The sequence below is a fragment of the Misgurnus anguillicaudatus genome, chromosome 15 (assembly GCF_027580225.2).
Source record: "Misgurnus anguillicaudatus chromosome 15, ASM2758022v2, whole genome shotgun sequence".
Taxonomy (NCBI): domain Eukaryota; kingdom Metazoa; phylum Chordata; class Actinopteri; order Cypriniformes; family Cobitidae; genus Misgurnus; species Misgurnus anguillicaudatus.
The window spans coordinates 21,386,407-21,405,843 of NC_073351.2; the positions used below are offsets into that span (position 1 = coordinate 21,386,407).

Consider the following 19,437-nt stretch of genomic DNA (forward strand, 5'->3'; position numbering starts at 1 on the left):
AGACCTCTTCTAAAACTTCAGGTAAAATGTGATTTTTCCCTTTCCGGTGGATTTCCTAAATATAAATTAATGTTAATACTGAAATTTGCATAAACTAAAAGTATTTATAACTGATTCAAGACGTAGTCCCGTTCATCTTATTGTCTTCAATGCATTTCATTTGCTCAGATTTTACTAAAGGAGTAGCGTCATGTTTTCCTCTACTGAAAAGTGGCAACACCAGAGGGAGGGTGATGTCATGCCTGTAAAACTGATACCTCCCTGTCCTGGCTGCCACTACTTTCTCCTTACATGGCAGAGGTCAACTACTTCATATCAGTTCCCGAACAGCCTTAAGCCTATCAGTCTTCTTACTGTGCTTTCTCTGCTCAACTACGATATTGGTGTATTGGCATAGCATGCCGATTGATAAATAGAGATAAGCTGACCTGACCTGACCTAATCTGATCAATGTGAGATCATGTTTGGAAAATCAATGTGGTTTCACAGAAAGTGAAAATGTAGTAAAACGTGATTTACTATGGTTAACTATCCCAGAAAGTTTGTTGGGTCTGTTACTCTCACCAATGTTTAAATCTTAAGGATCCCAAGGCACTTAGCATCAGGTTTTTTTCTTTACTAGTACCTTATGTCATTTTACATTTCTGTCACAGCTGAGAGCATACTAATGTTGCATACATTTTCTGTGACACATTGTGTTTAAACTTTTGGACATGGTGTTCTCACACTAAACTCCAAAGTCCATTACAAATTTTAATGCATCCCTAATTATTTAAATGATGCTTCATAGGATATTACATTGCAGGTTCTCCCATAAAATAAGTTAAACTTGCATACCTAACTACTAAATAAAATAATAGGCCGTAAGGAGAAAGATGAAAGCTGAAATCTCTTAAAAGCCTTAGACTGAATCAATCTGGCAACATAATATGCTTTGGCTGAATTCTTTAGCTGAACACTAGTAAAATAAAAGACCCCATTGAAACAGTGTCATGCTGAATATGGATCTAAGAGCACGGGCAATTTCCTTCTAGGCGTAGTTAAGACAAAGAGCTCTATTTACACCAGGGATGGGGCTTTTTACATGGACATCCTGCTATCGGTGAGCTGCATTAGAAAGATGGAAAAATATTCCAGGTGGCCTTGACAAATTCCTGAAGACATATATTACTGGAATTATGTCTTCACAAATTTAAGGGATTAGGGTAATTTAAAACTTCCTTGCAGTCAGTTGTGACAGTGTGCCAAAAAATATAGGCAGGGTTCGCAGCCAGATCAGACATGCGTTTAGTGATAAGGAGGAATCACGCTGTACAAAAGGCATTTTATATTTCGAACAGAACTGACTGTCTTTACATAATAGCCCCATTTTCAACATGGGTTCTGTATGCTTTTTGATTTCTCTCAGTCGTTCATAATCAGAATCTAATCCAGAAAATCAAAAGAGAAAAGTCTAATACAATAAAATGCACCAACACAATTTGCAGTATGTCATATATCATAGGCTATTTAAAGTTGTGCAAGTCAATTAAGGATAAGCACATGCTACTGAAAGAATAGCGATGCATAAAGCAATCCAATGCAGTTCATTACAAAAATGCATCTGCCTATCAAACCATATCATGTTGACACTCAGAGAGACGTGAGGCAAAGAAAACAGCTACTTTGGTTTTGAATAGTAAATTTTAGTCCTTATCCAGAGGTGTGTTTCTTTACTCTTGTTCTTATTTACTGTCAGGTTCAAGTAAGTTGAAAGAAAGAATAATGCTTCTGGCAATAGGGAAAGTCTTGTTAGACAAAAGAGACACACCCAAGACAAGAAGTTGGTTTGCCATTATAATTACATGCCAAACATGCTTTTGCTCACAGTGATATAAGCTTGCTATTCAGGATATCGGAGCGATCACCAGCTCGCCCAGAGAACTGATAAAATCTCACTGTGATCCACTGTGTGACCGCAATACAAATACTATGATAATTTCTTAGGTTTGTTACAGGTTTGTTGTTTGTTTGTGTTGTGCCATCATATGTTGCGAAGGAAGTGGTAACAGGAAAAATGCTGGGCCCTTTATAAAAACCAAAGATTTCAGACCCCTAAACTTTTTCTTTAAAGATTCTTTTTTTGCTCAGATGTTGCTCTTTCATAGCTCAGGTAATGTTATTGGGTTACCAGTATTGTATGTGAATCCAGCACAAAAACCAGTAAATAAGTGTAAGAGTACGCTCTAAAATGAACAGCATAGCAGAGCATTTGTCAAAACATGCAGATTTTTTGTCAAAAAAAAATCATGGCACATTTTAAAACTATTGAGATACCTTCTGAAACTCCAGAAAAGATCAGAAAACCAGAAGAATGACAAACCCCCACGTTTGCTTTCCATTTAATTTCAATGATTGCTAGCAAAACAATAGAGATATTAAAAAGATCTCATATGTGATTTTAGCATTACAACACCATAACTCATAGCAGATGACATGCTATGCAAACAACAATTCCTCTGAACGACAAACACAATGATGATGCAGTGATAAAACAAGAACCACACATTCAAAATCCACCCACTATGATATAAGGGAAAAAGCAGCAAGTCAAAATAGTATAAGCTCATAGCTCAACATGATGGGTCTACTAAGACATGTTTCTGAAGGTGTGTCCACGTTAGCATTCAGTGATAATATCCTGAGCATGCAGAGCAATGCATGGCTGTGGTTTGAAACCAAACATATCAATGCCCACAGTGCAGAGGTAATGAGAGACTGTATGTGTGTGTGTGTGTGGGGGGGGGGGTGTCGGCAGAACACAGGTGCAGACTGCGTCACTCTTATAAGCCATCAGCCATCATCACCACACGTTCACACGAGCCCACCTCAAAAACCGATCTCACTGATGTTCACCTTAAACTTCTTTTCTATGTGATCTCTCGCACGCTTACTTTCTTCATGATGTTAGAGAAACTTTATCAAAAATTTCTGTAGTCCAAACAAAAATTTTAGTGCAATTCAGTGCTTGACTAATAAAACGATTTTGAAAACTGTACATATGCATATTTTTATCATTTTGGAGCTTGCCATTATAAACCCCCCCAACACACACGCACGCATTATAAAATGTACTTTTTGAGAAAACTGCTGCCTAAACATTCTGCCTCACATCTCCGAAAGAAAATAATTAATAATAAAGAAAAAATTGGAAAAGACATAATGAAGAAGAAAATAATAAACAGTAGAGAAATATGGTATTAAAATAAAATGATACCAAATATTTTAATTAACTTTTGTTATTAGACTCAACTACTACAATTATGAAATATAAAAAAAAAAACACTCATAGATGTGAAACATTCTCCACCTGAATTTTAGTAGAAAGAGGCACTTAGTCAGATGAAAAGCCAAAACACAGTGGTACCTATAATGATCCTTATGTTAAGGCTCATTGCTGACCCACAAAACGAGATAATCTACGGCAAATTACCCTTCACTATGCGGATTAGTACTCAGCACTTGAAGGTTTTGTTTTGTATTGCTCTAGTGTTGAGTAACATGGGACTCCTGCCTAATCTGCCCTCTTAACCCTTAAAGGCGTGGTGGAAGGGTGAGGAGGCAGAGAGGAAGAGGATCAGTATAAGAAAAGAGGATTAGCAGCTTTGGGCTGCTTCTCTGGCTCCAGCCTCGTACTCGTGATGCCGTGTACCCAACCACTGCCTAGACAGAATAGGTAAGGGCACCTGAAGCCAGGGCCGTACACATGACCATGTCTTCAGGAAGGGCAAATGAGATGGGCTGACGATCCCTAAGCCGCTCTGCTCTTCTCAGCAGCACATGTGCTGAGTGGACCGTGTTGGGTGGCTTACAACCAGAGGTCACAGTCAAGGGCAGGGCAGTTAAAAGGTCAACATGAGTTGTTTCCTTGGATAGCACAGATGCAGCCTTCCCGCAAGGCAGCAGTAATGAGGTAGATCATTTACAGCAGACCTCAATTGCTATCAAGGATGCAGTTACATTTATAGATACACTTATGTTTGACAGTACTATAGCAGAAAAGGGGGAAATATGAATGATTGTTTCATGTTTGTGATACATCAGAGAAACATATCCTGTTGTTGTTGTTGTTATATATTGTGGAGACATTACATTTTCACATAAATTTTTATATGAAACCCCTTCGTACATTTTATCTTCCCGCTGTTTAAATAAAAAATGGATACAATGTGGCTGTGTCTAAGACTGCACAGTCTCCAATAAACTTCTGACATCATTAAAGATTATTAAACTTTAATGAACGTCAGAAGTTTAATGGAGACTACTAACAAAAAGAAAAAAGTTTTTGTTGCATATACACAAATGGAAAGCTCAAAGCAAATTCAATAAAACCACAAAGAGGTAAGTACAAAGTTTGTTTGGCTTCACAACCTATCCCAGCATGCTTTTAGTATATTCAATCCTAGATGACCAAGACAAGTCCCTTTTATGGGATATTTTATATGGGATATATTTAATTATAATTGTGTGCATGCCTACAAATATTAGGCATTCACAAATGCAGTCTGCATATTAAATGTTTTCTCAGTTTGTCACACCACAGAAAAATGTGTTATTAACCACCCAGTCAAATTTGAATGGTGAAAAAAACTAAATAAGTTTTATTTGGTTAAATCTTCTGTCGGCACTGAAACCACGCTCACCCGCGAGAAAGCATCCGTCTCTTTCAACTTTTAAATATCGCTGAAACCTGAATGGATGCTCATGATTGTGATAAGGGCGCTCCGTGGCTCCAGTGCATCATCGAGTCAAGATTGTAGGCCTGCCCAAAAAACCCTGAACTGGAACAAATCCTAGATTAAAACTATTTAATGATCTAACTATCCACAATTCAGTACTACAAAGTTCACAGTCTTTGTAATGTGTTTTTTTACCAAAACATTTATACTGCGTTTAGAAATTTACTTTACACAGACTTTAATTTTGAAATCATATCCATGTGTCAGAAAGTGGACAGTATTTTCATGTGGTTTGGACGCCTGTGCCAGCTTATATTGAGGTGCTCCCTAATAAAGTTAAAACTGAGGAGCCAAAGAACTTGATAGATGGTTTTATTTGGCAAGGGCTATGGAAGCCTATTTACGGCTTGCAACAGGCACAGTTCTGTGTGTGAGAAGCTAATATTTTGGTACACGTTTTAAATGATGGTTTTTCTGTTTACCTAACATGTTTCTCATATCCTTTAATAACTTATTTAGAATCAAACGTGTGGCAATGTGGCGCAGTGGTGGGAGAGGAGGCAGCCAGAGGTTTCTGGTTTTTGAGCTGCTACTTACGGCCAATTGCTGGATGACCCCGCTGGGACATCGTACATTCTACTGGGTTAGAAAGCCTATGCAAAAACCACAGATAATAGAGAAGCAGACTAAATCAACTGAATATATGCATGTTCAATGCATATTCATAACTCTGCCCTTTATGGTGATAAAAGCAGTCCGTTTATACGCTTTTTATTGAATAAAAAATCCTCAGCGATGTTCCCAAAGGAGAGAAAAAGGCCTGTAGTGCCCACACAAGCAAACTAAGACTCAAACATTATCTACTGGGCTCAAGATTCTGCATCCTGCCTCCAGGTCTCACGGGGGAATGCTGGAATCTCCAGCTCAATGATAGGGTTCCAATAAACAATGAATCACGTTGCTCTGAGCAAGCGTGAAAAAGAGCCGTTGAACAAAAAGAAAAGCAAGTGTGATTTAATGGATATGGAGAACATTCCGTAGAGTTGATCTGAAAAATATTTCGAACAGAACTGCTAAAGTGCCTTCACACTCTGGGAAAAAAAAAGGGCAAACAACAGCAACGTTCAAACGAGTAATGAGCATAACGCATTAAATGTGGAGTCAATGATGTCCCTTGACAACAGCTGGTTTCCTGCACAGACTGGATTAATGTGTCATTAAAGGAAATTTGTTAACGATGGGCTATGTGGTAATTTTGTTTACTTTGTTGTGTGAGTGTATGACAGTAAAACAACATCACTTACGATGAACTTTAAGCTGCAACAATATCTATCTAATGGCAGAATTTGCACTTCTATGTACTTCAGAATAACCTAGAAACAGACTATTTACATTTTAAATAAAACCGGTTTCATAAAACTAGCGAGACCAAAATTACATACTATTTTAGGGTCCACCTTCCACAAGTTAAATAACATTTGTGGCTAACTTTGTGACTGAACAACGCATCCTTTGCATCAGCAGCTTGCAGGGTAAACAGCATCATTCACTAAAATCTATGTGGGGACTGTAGTGAAGATTAGAACCTGAAACTTGTTAGTGGCTAGTGTAACAACTTTTTGGACAAACGACTTTCCAGAGCTCTACCACAGAAATCATACCGCGCATATACAGTACTGACCTTAGGCCGCAACTGGCACTGTATGACATTGTATGGAGCCTAGCTCATTAGATTTACTACAGAAAGTGAGCGTCTAAACATGGTTTTACAGGAAAAGAAGTTAGGCTTACCAAACAAACAATGCAGCACAATCCTCGGCCCTGGACCCAAAATATCCAGTTCAAGTCTTAATTTCGTGCTTTCTTCCTTTGCTTTGAACACTACTCAGAGCTTCCTGGTGCTTTCTCCTCTTTGGGTAAAATGCCCTGTAAGAGGGGGAAGGGAGGAAAGGAAAAGTGTTTCGCTCAGTGATTCAGAAGCATGGTGTAAACGCCAGCCTTCTCTTTCTGACAACCAGCGTTAATTGCAGATCAGACTCGCCCACACACTCCAGACTCTCTCTATTCACTCTCTCCTGGAAGGAGCTGAGAGCAGGCTGTGATATTGGAGTGCTATGAACAGCACAGTGGGAGACGCTCTAACCCCCACCCTGCACAACACCAATCACCACCTCTGGAGTTCAACTTCCCTATAGCTGACTTTATTTCACAAGATCGGAAGAAGCATTCACAGATGCCCATGGGAGAATGCATATATACTTACAATGAGGTACAAATGCAATCTTGGCATGTTATAAATTGTATGCATTACACGGAATGCTCTGTAACCTACAATCCAATACTATATCATAAAAGGCATATGGGAGATTTTAACTCTAAGAAGCAGGTCATCGGCATATGAAGCCCATTTGCATTTAGATTTTACTACTGAACGAACCTGAAAGACAAAATGACATTTAAGGCCTAAAGCCGATCCTGGGGTACCGCTAGATAGTGAAATTTATTCACCTGAAATAGCGGTACATTAGGCTGAATAGCGATAAAAGAAAAAATGCATATAAAAAGAAAAATCGTATGGGATTAGATATAGACAGGGATGCCTTTACTTTCACGCTACAGGAGCCAACAAATGGCACTTTTTATATCAGAATATATTTGCTTACAACTACAATTGACAATATGTAGTAATAAAGAAACATAATAAACAATCAAAAAGTGTTAAAATAAAATTCTTTATTAACATACAACAGCGTGGTTAAAAAAAAGTGTGATGCCATGCTTTATCTGGGCATGTTAAGAGAGAACAGCAAAATCCAGAATGTTAAAAGAATTCCTACGCTGACTAATTCATTGTAAAGTGTGTAAGAAGAAAGCTATTGAATTTCGGTGTGAAGTTTTTTAGCGCTGACTTTGCACCCAGGCTAAGTTTGGGCTTATTAAACTATAATGAAGTCACAGAGCAGGCCAGAAAGAAAAATGTGCTTTTTACACTTGATTGAAAAATTTATTATTTTAAATGTACTTTAGATGAATATGGTGGGGGGGGGGTACAACAAATGTAAAATGAGGTACCATATTCAAGTCAAACAGTCAAAGTGGAGCGTGATTGGATTTTAAAACCAAATCGATTCTGACACCAACACTGGAAATAATCCTCGTCTTTCACTAACACACACTTTTTAATGAACTTGTTTACGTCGTTACCCAGACAGATTTTTGCCATGCAGCCATATTAAATATACTCTAGTCCAACAATTTAAAGCAAATACTCAAAGAACCAACATTTTTCTTTTCTCGTTACGGAATAAAAAGTACATTTTCTAACACACCATCCATCAAAAAAGCTAGAAATATTGAACCAATTTATCTCACTATCACTAGTACTGTAGTTACACTGGTTTGTAAGCTCCTTAAAAGCCAAACAATCAGTGGAACAGACAAACAATCCTCCTGAGGTTATTTTCATGATAATATACCATGACCTGATTGTCTGCCTCATGTGGCTTGTAATTACAAAGCTTGTCAGACACAAGCAATGAGAAAACCTAAGAACATACAGAAGCCTCTATTCAGACTTTAACGTTCGGACAAACGACAGCATGGCATACATTATTGTATTGTTTTATACTCTTCAATTTTGCGTTTCATGTAAATTATACTGTACAGGAATTATGTGAAGGTCAAAAAGACATACAATCTTGTATTGTCAGTTTTAAGGACAGCCATCATGGTGAGTCTCTAAAGCACTTAACTGATAACTAAATGGTGGGGTACAGGGCCATTTACAGAGGCATGTGTAATCTTACAAGCACAAGTACTCTACTCTTTGCCAGTATATGATTAGCCTGTTACCTCATTGGGTATTTTAAAGTCAATTGCTCTTTCAATGGCTGCATTTATCAACAACTTTTTGTTGTACATAAAGTTATTGTATACAAAGTAGTACAGGCTAATTGTAAATAAACACTTAAACAACGCTGAAGACAGAGATATAACAAATTATTATTTTTTAAATATATCAAACAAATTGATTGAATAAGTGTCACATTTATGAGATTTATTTATTTTACAAAAAGAGAACTTAATTTGGCACTTAAGCTGCCTGTTAGCCTACTGGTAAATGATAAAACAAACTCAATATATCAAAAATGAAATTAAAATTTAATTAAATAAATGCAACAATGACCTTGTAAATGTGCCACAGCCACGTATACCACACAATAGCTAGATCTCTCACTACTTTGTAAAAATACCAAATGACTTCATTAAAGAACATTAATCAAAATTTAAATAAACTTGTTACACTTAATGATGCCATCAATTTACCCTTGTCTAAACTGCATTTATTTCACTAACATACAGCATAAACCACGCGGACACTTCACCAATGTGACACTTCGTGCAGTTACTGGTGTCAACTGTACAAAGCTGTGTATGAGACCAGCACCCTCTAGACTTCACAAAGAAGAAAAGTCTCTGGAATGACTTCCACCGGATCTTTCAAAGTCACCATTCATTCTCAAAGTTAAGCATCATGATATCAATTACTTGAAATATCGATAACCTCGCCTAAAGTTATTCATATGTAACGGTGTGACATTGAAGTAATCAAAGATGGTCAGACGTGCTTTAAAGGGCTGGTGAAGTGATAAAGTAGCTTTTTTGTTTTGTTTTAAATTTCATCGATTTAATAGTCTAAAATAGTATTATAACTATTCGATTGTGTTACTTTGCATGCAATGTTCAGTGCACATAACTACATGTCTAATAGAATACATATTTAATGCAACTTTAACGAGTCTTCCGATTTCGTATCCATCCTCGCGCCTTTAGTAGGCTACCCGTCGGATTCAGAACTTCTTAACCGGGATATACTAATACAAAATAATGCAGTTTCTGCCTCTGATGCCTGAGTCAGGTGGTACTTTTCGATCACTGATGCCTAAATATTAACCAAAACTGAACAGTTAATACGATACATACGCACAGTTTTCTTCCTTTACAGTATAAAGGTCACGTACAGTAAAACCTTCTTATAACGTCCCTCACTGTTACTTATCCGTAATTTTCAAAAACTCTGATAAAAACGAACCACCACGAACAACTTCGATAGACATTCGCCAACTGTCAAAGTGGACGGAACCCAAAACCGCGCACGAGCTCTTCCCAGAGAATTACAAGCACGACAAACACTGTTGTCCTCCACTCCAAAGCTCACGACCCAACACCAAACATTTCTATCAATGTTGCAGACCACCGAGAAACGTATGACAAACATGTTTAACCTCCCAACCAAGTGAAACGCGTTCATTTGCGATTCTCCGGTGTCACTTCACGACTGCCTCTCGCGCTTTCTCTCCACACTCTCTCAGACTCCGCTGCTGTGTAACATTGTTGCTATTTTTGCGACTCACCTTTTTGTCGTCGCGGTTCCCCTCGCTGTATATAGATACTGTGTATCAGTGACTCCCGTGGATACGCTGTGACAGAAATGTATTTTCAGTCACATTGACACACGGCTTCTATTTTCGGGAGCTGGGCTGACAAACTCAGAAGAAGCAGCAGTCGCTCTTGTCAAAACATAAGCTCCGCCCCTAATATGACGAACACAGAGTCAAAGTCAGCCGCCTCCTCATCTTCCTCCTACTCTACTCGTGTCTCATCGCTAGTTTAAAAACAAACACGAGAAACTCAAAACTGTGACTTAAATGTGACGGGAAACACGAAGAAAGTTAACAAAAATGTGTTTTGTGAAAAGTAAAAGAAGGCGAAAGAAATAAGCGCGCGACTTAAGGTGAGAAGAAGAAACGGTTCCATGACGGCTAAATAATGACATCACTAAAAGCGAGGAAACAAACTGAATATTCAAGAGTCACATGTGCATGTCATATATCAAGGAAATTGGTAGTAAAAGTGCAACCGGAAAGAGTTAATAAAGACGTCACTATTGGGTAAAGTCTCCAACAGTGATGAATGTGGGTCACTTGCAATAAAGCCGTTGTGTGCAGTGCACTTTTAATATTTATTATGGTCGTTAAACGGGCACTACCTTAGATACGATTGACGTAAGTTCCATTAAACAACAGTAACAATAGGGTCAGTGAATTTAAAGTGACATGTTTCTTATCCAATCGAATTGCTCAGCGGGTTTTTACCGACCAATCAGAGAAAAGGGGGCCGACTGTGTTCTACATTGCATGTGGCTGCGTCACGTGTAGTTGTAGGATCTATGGAAGAGGTGTGGTGTTGAACATGAGTTGTTTTTGCCGGGACTTAAAGAGAAATTGTCTTTTACTTTTACCACATGTAAATGTTAAAATGCAGGATAACAAAATAATAACAAAAGTGTAATGTAAAACAAAACAAAAGTTAATAATCAGTCATGGTGCAGAAGCTCTTTACATTTATAAAAATCAGTGTTTATTCAGTAAGGAACCAGTGTTTAAATGATTAAGCGTATACATTTGGCAGACACTTTAATCCAAAGTGACTTACAGTCCATACAATGCACACAATTTTTTATGTGTTCCCTGGAGATTGAACCCATGATCTTTGTGTTACTATAGCTCAGCTTTTTTATTATATTACGCTACAATTTAAGTCCATCAATTTCGTCATTTCATTTTTATTCTATGTTGTTTCGGGGCTTTCTTCTTTTTATCTTTCGACAGTTGAAAGTGAGGAAAGTCATACAGAGGATAAAGGAGATAAGGGGAAACAGACTCGACACATGACCTAAAATGAACTTGAATATTTCACACAATATGCTACTCATTTTACCTTGGTTCTGACCACTATCCAAAAGATCTGCAGTGCAATTCTGTAATACTGTCTATGTAATTGCTATAACAGTAAAAATACAGAATAATTTAAGCATTCAAACAAGGCTTTACTACGACATATACTGAGCCAGAATAGTCTATACATTTATATTAACTTGTAAGACTACAATAGTCACTTTATATCTATTTTGAAAATGAAACATAAATACAAAGGTTTGTATAACTGCTATGAGTAAACAGATTTTGATGACATAACCATAAGTTATTAAACCTTTGTGGTTAAACAAAACATTAACAATGAATAACAAGTTAATAAGTTTATAACATATAAACAGACTGTGTCATTTGTTTAGAAAAGTTTATATCTACAGACCAATGATTTATTTGTTTTGGTGAAGGGGTGTGGAAGGTCTACCTTACACATAGTTTAATTGTCTTTTTTTCAAGGTATACTTTTCATAAGTAGGAAATTGCCAAGGTTTGCCAAAGTATCTATTTATAGTACACTTCATTACAGTAAAAAACACAAAACAATAACACAGAGCAGAAAAGATTCATATTATTAACAAAATATATCTTTGCTGTATTTTTTTCAGAACAATATTTATGCTTAAATTAAACAAGTCCCAGTTGTTAGATATATACTGTAAATAATACAGGAGCATTTTTTTGTTTGGCTGCCCTTTTAAATAGGTTACGATAGGATAGGGATTTGGTGAACTTTTGATCATCAAAATAATTTAAACTTCTTCCTTAGTTTATAACAGTGATCACATACTTATGTCTGGGAAACCTTATCAGTATGCCACAATCAAAACCTTTAATTAGGATATAAGAATGAATGAACGTTCAACAATCTATAACAAAATGACATCATAATATCATCAATTTCTTATGCTGAAAATTTTCAATCATTCCAACGTATGACACCTAACATGATATATGGATCATATAGCCACAAATCTAAAGCACACACTTACATTTTAATTAAGCCCTGGAAAATGGCTATGGATATTGATGAAATCCCTAATTATGTGCCCTCTGTGACTTCAGATTTTTTCAGATTCTATTTGAAGCCTTGTAAAGCCGGAGCTGTACATAAAAATAGTCCCATCAGGGCTAGGCACATACTCTGGATCCACTGTGCAAACACCCATTGGCACCAAAACCCTAACAAACCGCACTGAACCCAGCCACCTGTGGTCAGAGATGAACTACAAAGAGACACATTTTATTCGTCTACCATCCAATTTAGTATTTAAGCAGCTGTAAATAAAAACTTTGCCAAGTACGTGAATGTTCGTAAATAATATTCTGTATATTGGTGGTGAAGCATTTGAAAAATAGCAAACAAATTGTAACAATATAATGTACAAAATCTTTGGTTCTTCAATTTTCTGAAATGCATTTATTTAAAATTGCTTGAGTATAATTTCTTTGATTGCATTAGTCCATTACCATTACAATCCAAGAGGTCATGCAGTATGTGTTAATATTTTGCCCCATATCTTGTAAGTATTGTGCCCCGTTGCCTCTCCCCTTCAGCGAATGGCTCTGCATCTCACCTGTTTCTTGGGCTGTATGATCACCTTCACAGGACCTGCTGCTAAGGCCTTCCTCATGTATCTCACTCAGGTGTCGCTCTCTTACTTTCCTACTTACTTTAATTCCTCTCTCTCTCTTTCTCTCTCTTTCTCTCTCTTTCTCTCTGTTGCTTTCCTCAAAGCCAGACCAGCTGGCTTTGGATGGCTTTCTTCTTGCCCCTGTGAGGCCTGACTTCACACTCGCGTCCCTGGGTCTTTCTGCCGGAAGGGAGCTGGGCGACAGAAGTTTGAAGGGTAGGATCCCAGATGGACGGTGACATGCTGGGCATGCGTGTATCTGACAGGGCTTGGCTCAAGGGAGTGGTGGACCAGCCGCAGCTGTCACTCACCAATACTGCGTGTGTTGGATGTTTTATGTGTTATGATCATTAATAAGAATATATTGCGGATCAGAGAACATTATTGCCTCACTGATGGATAAAAGCTAAAATCACAAAATGCCCTAAATAAAGCCACCGCCACCATTACAAAGTGTCATTTGAATTAAAGTGAATTATGAATTTTGCAGTGTAAAATGTCATGAAGTTTATAACTCTGTTGAAAACTAACGAAATGGCCCTGCCAGCTTAGTTTTTGGCTAAAATTTTCTACTGATAAGTCATAAGGGCCAAGGGTTTATTAAAACACACTCGAATCGAAGACAGGTGACATTTTCAACACTGTACTAGACCACAAATAGCTCCGAATTGTTGCGATACTAAGCCACCAATTAAATAAAAAATATCTCATATATCAGGCTAAATCACTATAGTCAAGTTAGATTTCCTGTTTTAACTGTCTTGTTAGAGAATTTTTTTCTTAACAATGACCTAATGGGCCCTATTTTAACGATCTAAGCGCATTGTCTAAAGCGCACAGCGCAACGTCTAAATGGGCGTGTCCGAATCCACTTTTGCTAATTTAATGACAGGAAAAATGATTTGTGCGCCGAGCCCATGGTCGAAAAGGGTTGTTCCTATTTTTTTAATGAGTAATGGGAGTATTTTGGGCGTAACGTGCAATAAACCAATTAGAGTCTCAGCTCTCATCCCCTTTAAAAGCCAGTTGCGCTGGCGATATGTATAATCCCTATTTAGATGACGGACTTTGTAAACTGAAAATCTAAGCGGAGGAAGAAGATCCCCAGTTTAAGATTAATGTTAAATAATTGTGTTGTTTTTCACTTGTATTGAAATTGTTATTTTTTTATTAAAACCTTTAAAACCCATGTTCTTTTAGTCATGGAAGTAAAAAAACAGGCTTTAAGTTGCTTTTAATGTATGGCTATCCAATATCATCAAAAAATAATTTACAAGTATGTAAGAAAAGGTTTGTACTCTAAAAAATATTTTATTTGTAACAAACAGGAGATAAAGAATTTACAAACGGCTCTCCGCACGTTTCAGTACTTGGACAGCGTCATGATTTTTTTAAGCATTACTTAAAATGTTTCTCATCTCACCATATCCACAGGTACAGAGTCATCATATACAATAAATCCGTGAGGTAGCTTTTAAAAAAAACATCTAAAAACAGATGCATTTGTTTAAAGCAAAGCATTTATTTACTTGCAGGCTACAGGTGAAGCAGCTCTTTGCGCCTTCTAACGTCTCATAATTAGTCCTCATTTATGTCCAAGAGACTCAGTAATAATCTTTTACATTCAATCCTTTAATCTTTCATATTTAAAAGCATTTTGTGCTGCTGTGCATTCATGTATGTGATAAGCAAACGAGCGTTGTCGTCCTGTTTATAGGCGCTTTTTACTAATGCGCTCTTTAAATAACAAAAAACATATTGCACCATTGACTTTAGACTGGTTTTTGTTGGTCAATGGCGTAGTCTATTTAAGTTGCCTCAAAATAGCAACGCGCCAACAATGCACCTCGTTTTCAGACCAGAACGCCCATGGGTGCATAAGGGGGTGCGAATGCATTTGCTATTTAAACATCGTGGCGCTAAACGTGAAAATGATAATTGCGCAGGGTGGAAACTAGCAAAAGACCCTTGCGTCGCGCATTGCGCTGCTTTGCGCAGGGTGTAAGATAGAGCACAATGTGTTTATGAGTTCCATGAGTCTGTTGTTATGACAGCAGATTCTTGATTAATGTATCATTATCATATACTGTAGCTCACTTAAAGGGGCCATGGCACAAGATTTTTTTAAGATGTCAAATAAATCTTTGGTGTCCCCAGAGCACATATGTGAATTTTTAGCTTAAAATACCATATAAATAATTTACTATAGCATGTTAAAATTGCCACTTTGTAGGTGTGTGCAAAAATGTGCTGTTTTGGGTGTGTCCTTTAAAATGCAAATTAGCTAATGAAATTCAAACACTGATCACAATGATGGTGGTTTGTTGCAATTAAAACTCAATTGTGCTTTTTTCTGCACTAAATAGCAGTGCTGTGATTGGATAGTTGGATTATTATAATAAGAGCTCCTTATGCAGTGGTGTAGTGGTACATGGAGAAGTGGGTACACTCTTACTTTATGCCCCCATGTTTTTAAAGTAGAAGTGGGTATACCCCATGCCATCAAATAAAGAACTGGGTATACTCCATATACCTGCGTATACCCTGCACTACACCACTGTCCTTATGACATCATAAGGAGAGCCAAATTTCAACTACCTATTTTTTATGTGCTTGCAGAGAATGGTTAGTTACTGGGTTGATCTTTTTCACATTTTCTAGGTTGATAGAAGCACTGGGGACCCAATCATAGCACTTAAACATGGAAAAAGTCAGATTTTCATGCCATGGCCCCTTTAAGCCAAAAATCTTTAAATGCCTCTCTCATATTTCAAACTTTCATAGTAGGAAAAATTATTTAACAATAATATTTTATGGTACAGTAAGTACTTTACAACAAGATTTAAGGTATTATGAACTAACAATTAACTGAATTTTAATGCATTTATTAATTTTGGTTTTACATTTAGTTAGTCATTCATTTTTTTACATTTTGTATGCATTTGGCAGATGCCTTTATCCAAAGTGACTTACAGTGCATTACAGGGCATACTTTTTTAGTATTTGTGCTCTCTAGGGATCAAACACAATGCTTTACTAACTGAGCTACAGAATCTAGCTATAGGTTAATGTTAATTTAAACTGTTGCCCATTGTTAATGTGTATTTGTTCATAGTACATTAATTAATGCTTTTTATATATTTAAAATGTGAAAGTGTATATGAAGAAGTTAATATGACTTTTAAAAAATGCTGTAAAAATATTGTTCATGATTATTTAACAACTAATGCTAAGCAAAGTAAACAGTATATAAATGTAAAGTATATAATAAATCATATATTCTAATAAATTATTCACAAATTACTGTTAGATTAAAAGAAATGCATTGAGAATTTGTGATCATTTGTGTACAAACCTTTGATAGACTCATTTAGACTCATAAAATCATTTTACCACAGCATATGAGGCAGAGCTTAATAAAGTAAAGGTAAAAAGAAGATGTATACAGTAGTTTTTCTGTGTGTGGATTGAGCCTGTGCGTTGGATAACTTTGCAGAGGCTCTAAAAATACCCAGTGTCTCACAGTCTGGCTCTGTTCTCTCATTACCGTGCGTAATTAACACTGAGCATGCTCTGCCATTACCGCATATAACTGTCACATACTCATGCATCTGTGTTACATATCTAATCAAATCTCTCAAGTTCTAACTAACTACTGTTCTCCCTTTGTTCTCTCTGTAGTTTCCAGAGCCTGTAATTATACAGCTGAAACACTCTAAATACTATGTTCCTTAGGTTGGTCTGATCTGGTTTGAGCGTGCTATGCATCACCATAGCCAAAACTCAGTCTTGAATGATAACTATGAAACAAGGTGTGCACAAATGACACAGCAGATGAAATTTTGTTGCATTGACTGTAGAATCTGTGTTTCTGTAGCTTGACTGGTAGGGCATTACATTAGCAGCGCAAAGGTCATGGGATCGATTCCCAGGGAATACACATATTAATAAAAAATTTATGAATTGAAGGCACTGTGGATACCAAATGCATAAATGATGATAGGATACCTCACATGTTTTCTGCGTGAGTATAGTGCGATGACTTACAGACAGCTGCTTCTAGTGACAATAAAAGCTTTTTAATCTGCTCACCATTTGTTGAAGTTACTGTACAGGACCATTTATAATACAGAGACATTTTGCACGAATCATAGCGAGTTCATTAAAAATTAAGCAAGGTCAGAAATGAAACCCTTCTTCACATTTTTCATTAGGTCCTTAATATCAAGAATTATTTAATTAATCTTGCAAAATGGCCTTAAATTAATTACGTTTGACACGTAGCTTTTGGGAAGCAGCAGCAGAGATCCACCTGATAAACACGCTTGAGCATTAACTAAATCTTTTTCTGGTAAATTCAGGCTAAGGTTACAAAATATTTTTTATCTCATGTGTTTTCTCACGCTGCTCCAAATCTCTGAGGCAAATAGCTGAAATTGGTCTAACAGCGCTTAAGCGGTCCACTTAAAGTAGTTTATGCAATACAACTCAAAGCAACAAGATAAACAATTCTTGTTTGCTTGAATCACCACACCTTCAGTGGCCGGTTGCATAAACATAGCCATGAAGTTAAGACTGTGGGCCCTATTTTAACGATCTGAAATGCAAGTGCGAAGCGCAAGTGACTTTGTGGGCGGATCTTGGGCGCTATTGCTATTTTCCCGGCGGGAGAAATAACTCTTGCGCCAGGCGCAAATCAATAAGGGGTTGGTCTGAAGTAGGTTCATTATTCATAGGTGTGGTTTGGGCGTAACGTCAAATAAACCAATCAGAACCCTATCCAACATTCCCTTTAAACGCAAGGGCGCAAGTTCCATGGCAGGTTGCTATTATTATGACGGATTTACCAGGCGCACGCCAGGAGCGGTTCACAGCCGAGGAGACCGACGTTCTTGTAAGAGCAGTCGAAGACAGAGAAGTTATTTTGTATGGGGATTGGAGAAACCCGCCCAAATCAGCGTCGGTTAAACAGGCGTGAGAGGAAATAGACGCAATTGTCTCATCAGCTGGCATCCCCATCGTCGCGCCAAGCGCTACAATAATGTCAGGAGACGAGGAAAACCCAAGCTTGCCAGTATAAATCGGGCACGTCGTGTAATCTTTGTACAGCGCTTCGTGAATGTGTTAGCATTTAGCTTAGCCCCATTCATTCCTATGGCTCCAAACACAAGTTTTATTTTGTGCCACCATACTTACTCATTTAACAGTCTTTAAATAGGGAAAACATGGAAGTGTTTGGTGGCTTATAAATTCATCCCTGTTTGGAGCCATAGGAATGAATGGGGCTAAGCTAAATGCCAACACATTCACAAGGCGGTGTACAAAGATTAAAAGTGCACGCATTGAAAAAAGATCGGTATATATTAATTAGTCTAAGTTGAGGTAAAAACATAGTAAAATATTAAAAAACAGTGGTATTTTCCTTTAAGAACTAGTCTGTCCAACTATCAATTAGGGGTAATTACTATATACATTTAAATTAGACCAATCTACCTTTTTATGCACCTTACTTGAAACAGTTATGATCAGTCTTGAAGAAACAAATACATGACTAACTTTTAAGAGTAGTCTTAATAGTTTATGCAACCTGCCACAGATTATAAAACTGCTTATCTTATTTTCAGGTCCTATCTTATCTGAAATGCACAACATATAATAAATCATTCATGTCTGCCTTGATGTAACCTTCATGAGAATGTCAGGTAGGTCAGGTGGCCTATACGCTCGCACTAAAGTGCCTTCTATCTGTCTGTCTAATGCAGTCTGGAACCAGCCAAACTATCGAACCTTGCTTTATAACGAAAAAAGTATAACAGGAACAATCAATATCCTTGTGCACTTTACAGTACCTTAAGTTAGGACAGTAAGGTAGAAACCATAAAAAGCATTTGATCAATAAGGCCAAATACAGAACTAAAACACAGAGGCTTTTTCACTTCACAAAGACCTTGTACTAAAATCATTAACACGCCTATTATGACCAAAGAGTTGCCAAAGGAGATGTTCATTGAACACCTAACATAAGTACATCTCTTACCACTTAACCTCGAAGCTAAACAAAGCTGTAATAGCATGGGAGAGAGAGAGAGAGACAAAGAAAGAGAGATACAGTACAGAGAGACACCATACTGTATGAAAGGGTTTCATTTTAACCTGTCCTAGATAATATACATTTAGTACCATATCATTTGCATACGTACTTTATGATGCTTACACTGCAAACCCATAAAATAATTAAAACTATGATAAGTTATATAGTTTTATGTTATTGTTTTACTTAAACATGTAATAAAAACATCAGTGGATAGCACTGTT

The 19,437-nt window shown here is 37.1% G+C and overlaps 1 protein-coding gene across 12 annotated transcripts in view; it reads right to left on the minus strand.

Annotated features, from left to right (window-relative positions):
- The window catches only part of mef2aa (myocyte enhancer factor 2aa), a 112,649-nt gene extending 99,326 nt beyond the window's left edge, over positions 1 to 13,323 (minus strand). For 4 of the 12 annotated variants that reach the window (XM_055175019.2, XM_055175018.2, XM_055175010.2 and 1 more), the window contains exon 1: positions 10,133 to 10,537. The gene's annotated coding sequence lies outside the window, so the exon portion shown is untranslated. Of the gene's footprint in view, positions 1 to 6,509; positions 6,645 to 10,132; positions 10,539 to 13,065 lie in introns of those variants that run through there. The other 8 variants (XM_055175009.2, XM_055175008.2, XM_055175007.2 and 5 more) reach the window with 8 other exon arrangements.
- Between the last annotated feature and the right edge of the window lie 6,114 nt (positions 13,324 to 19,437).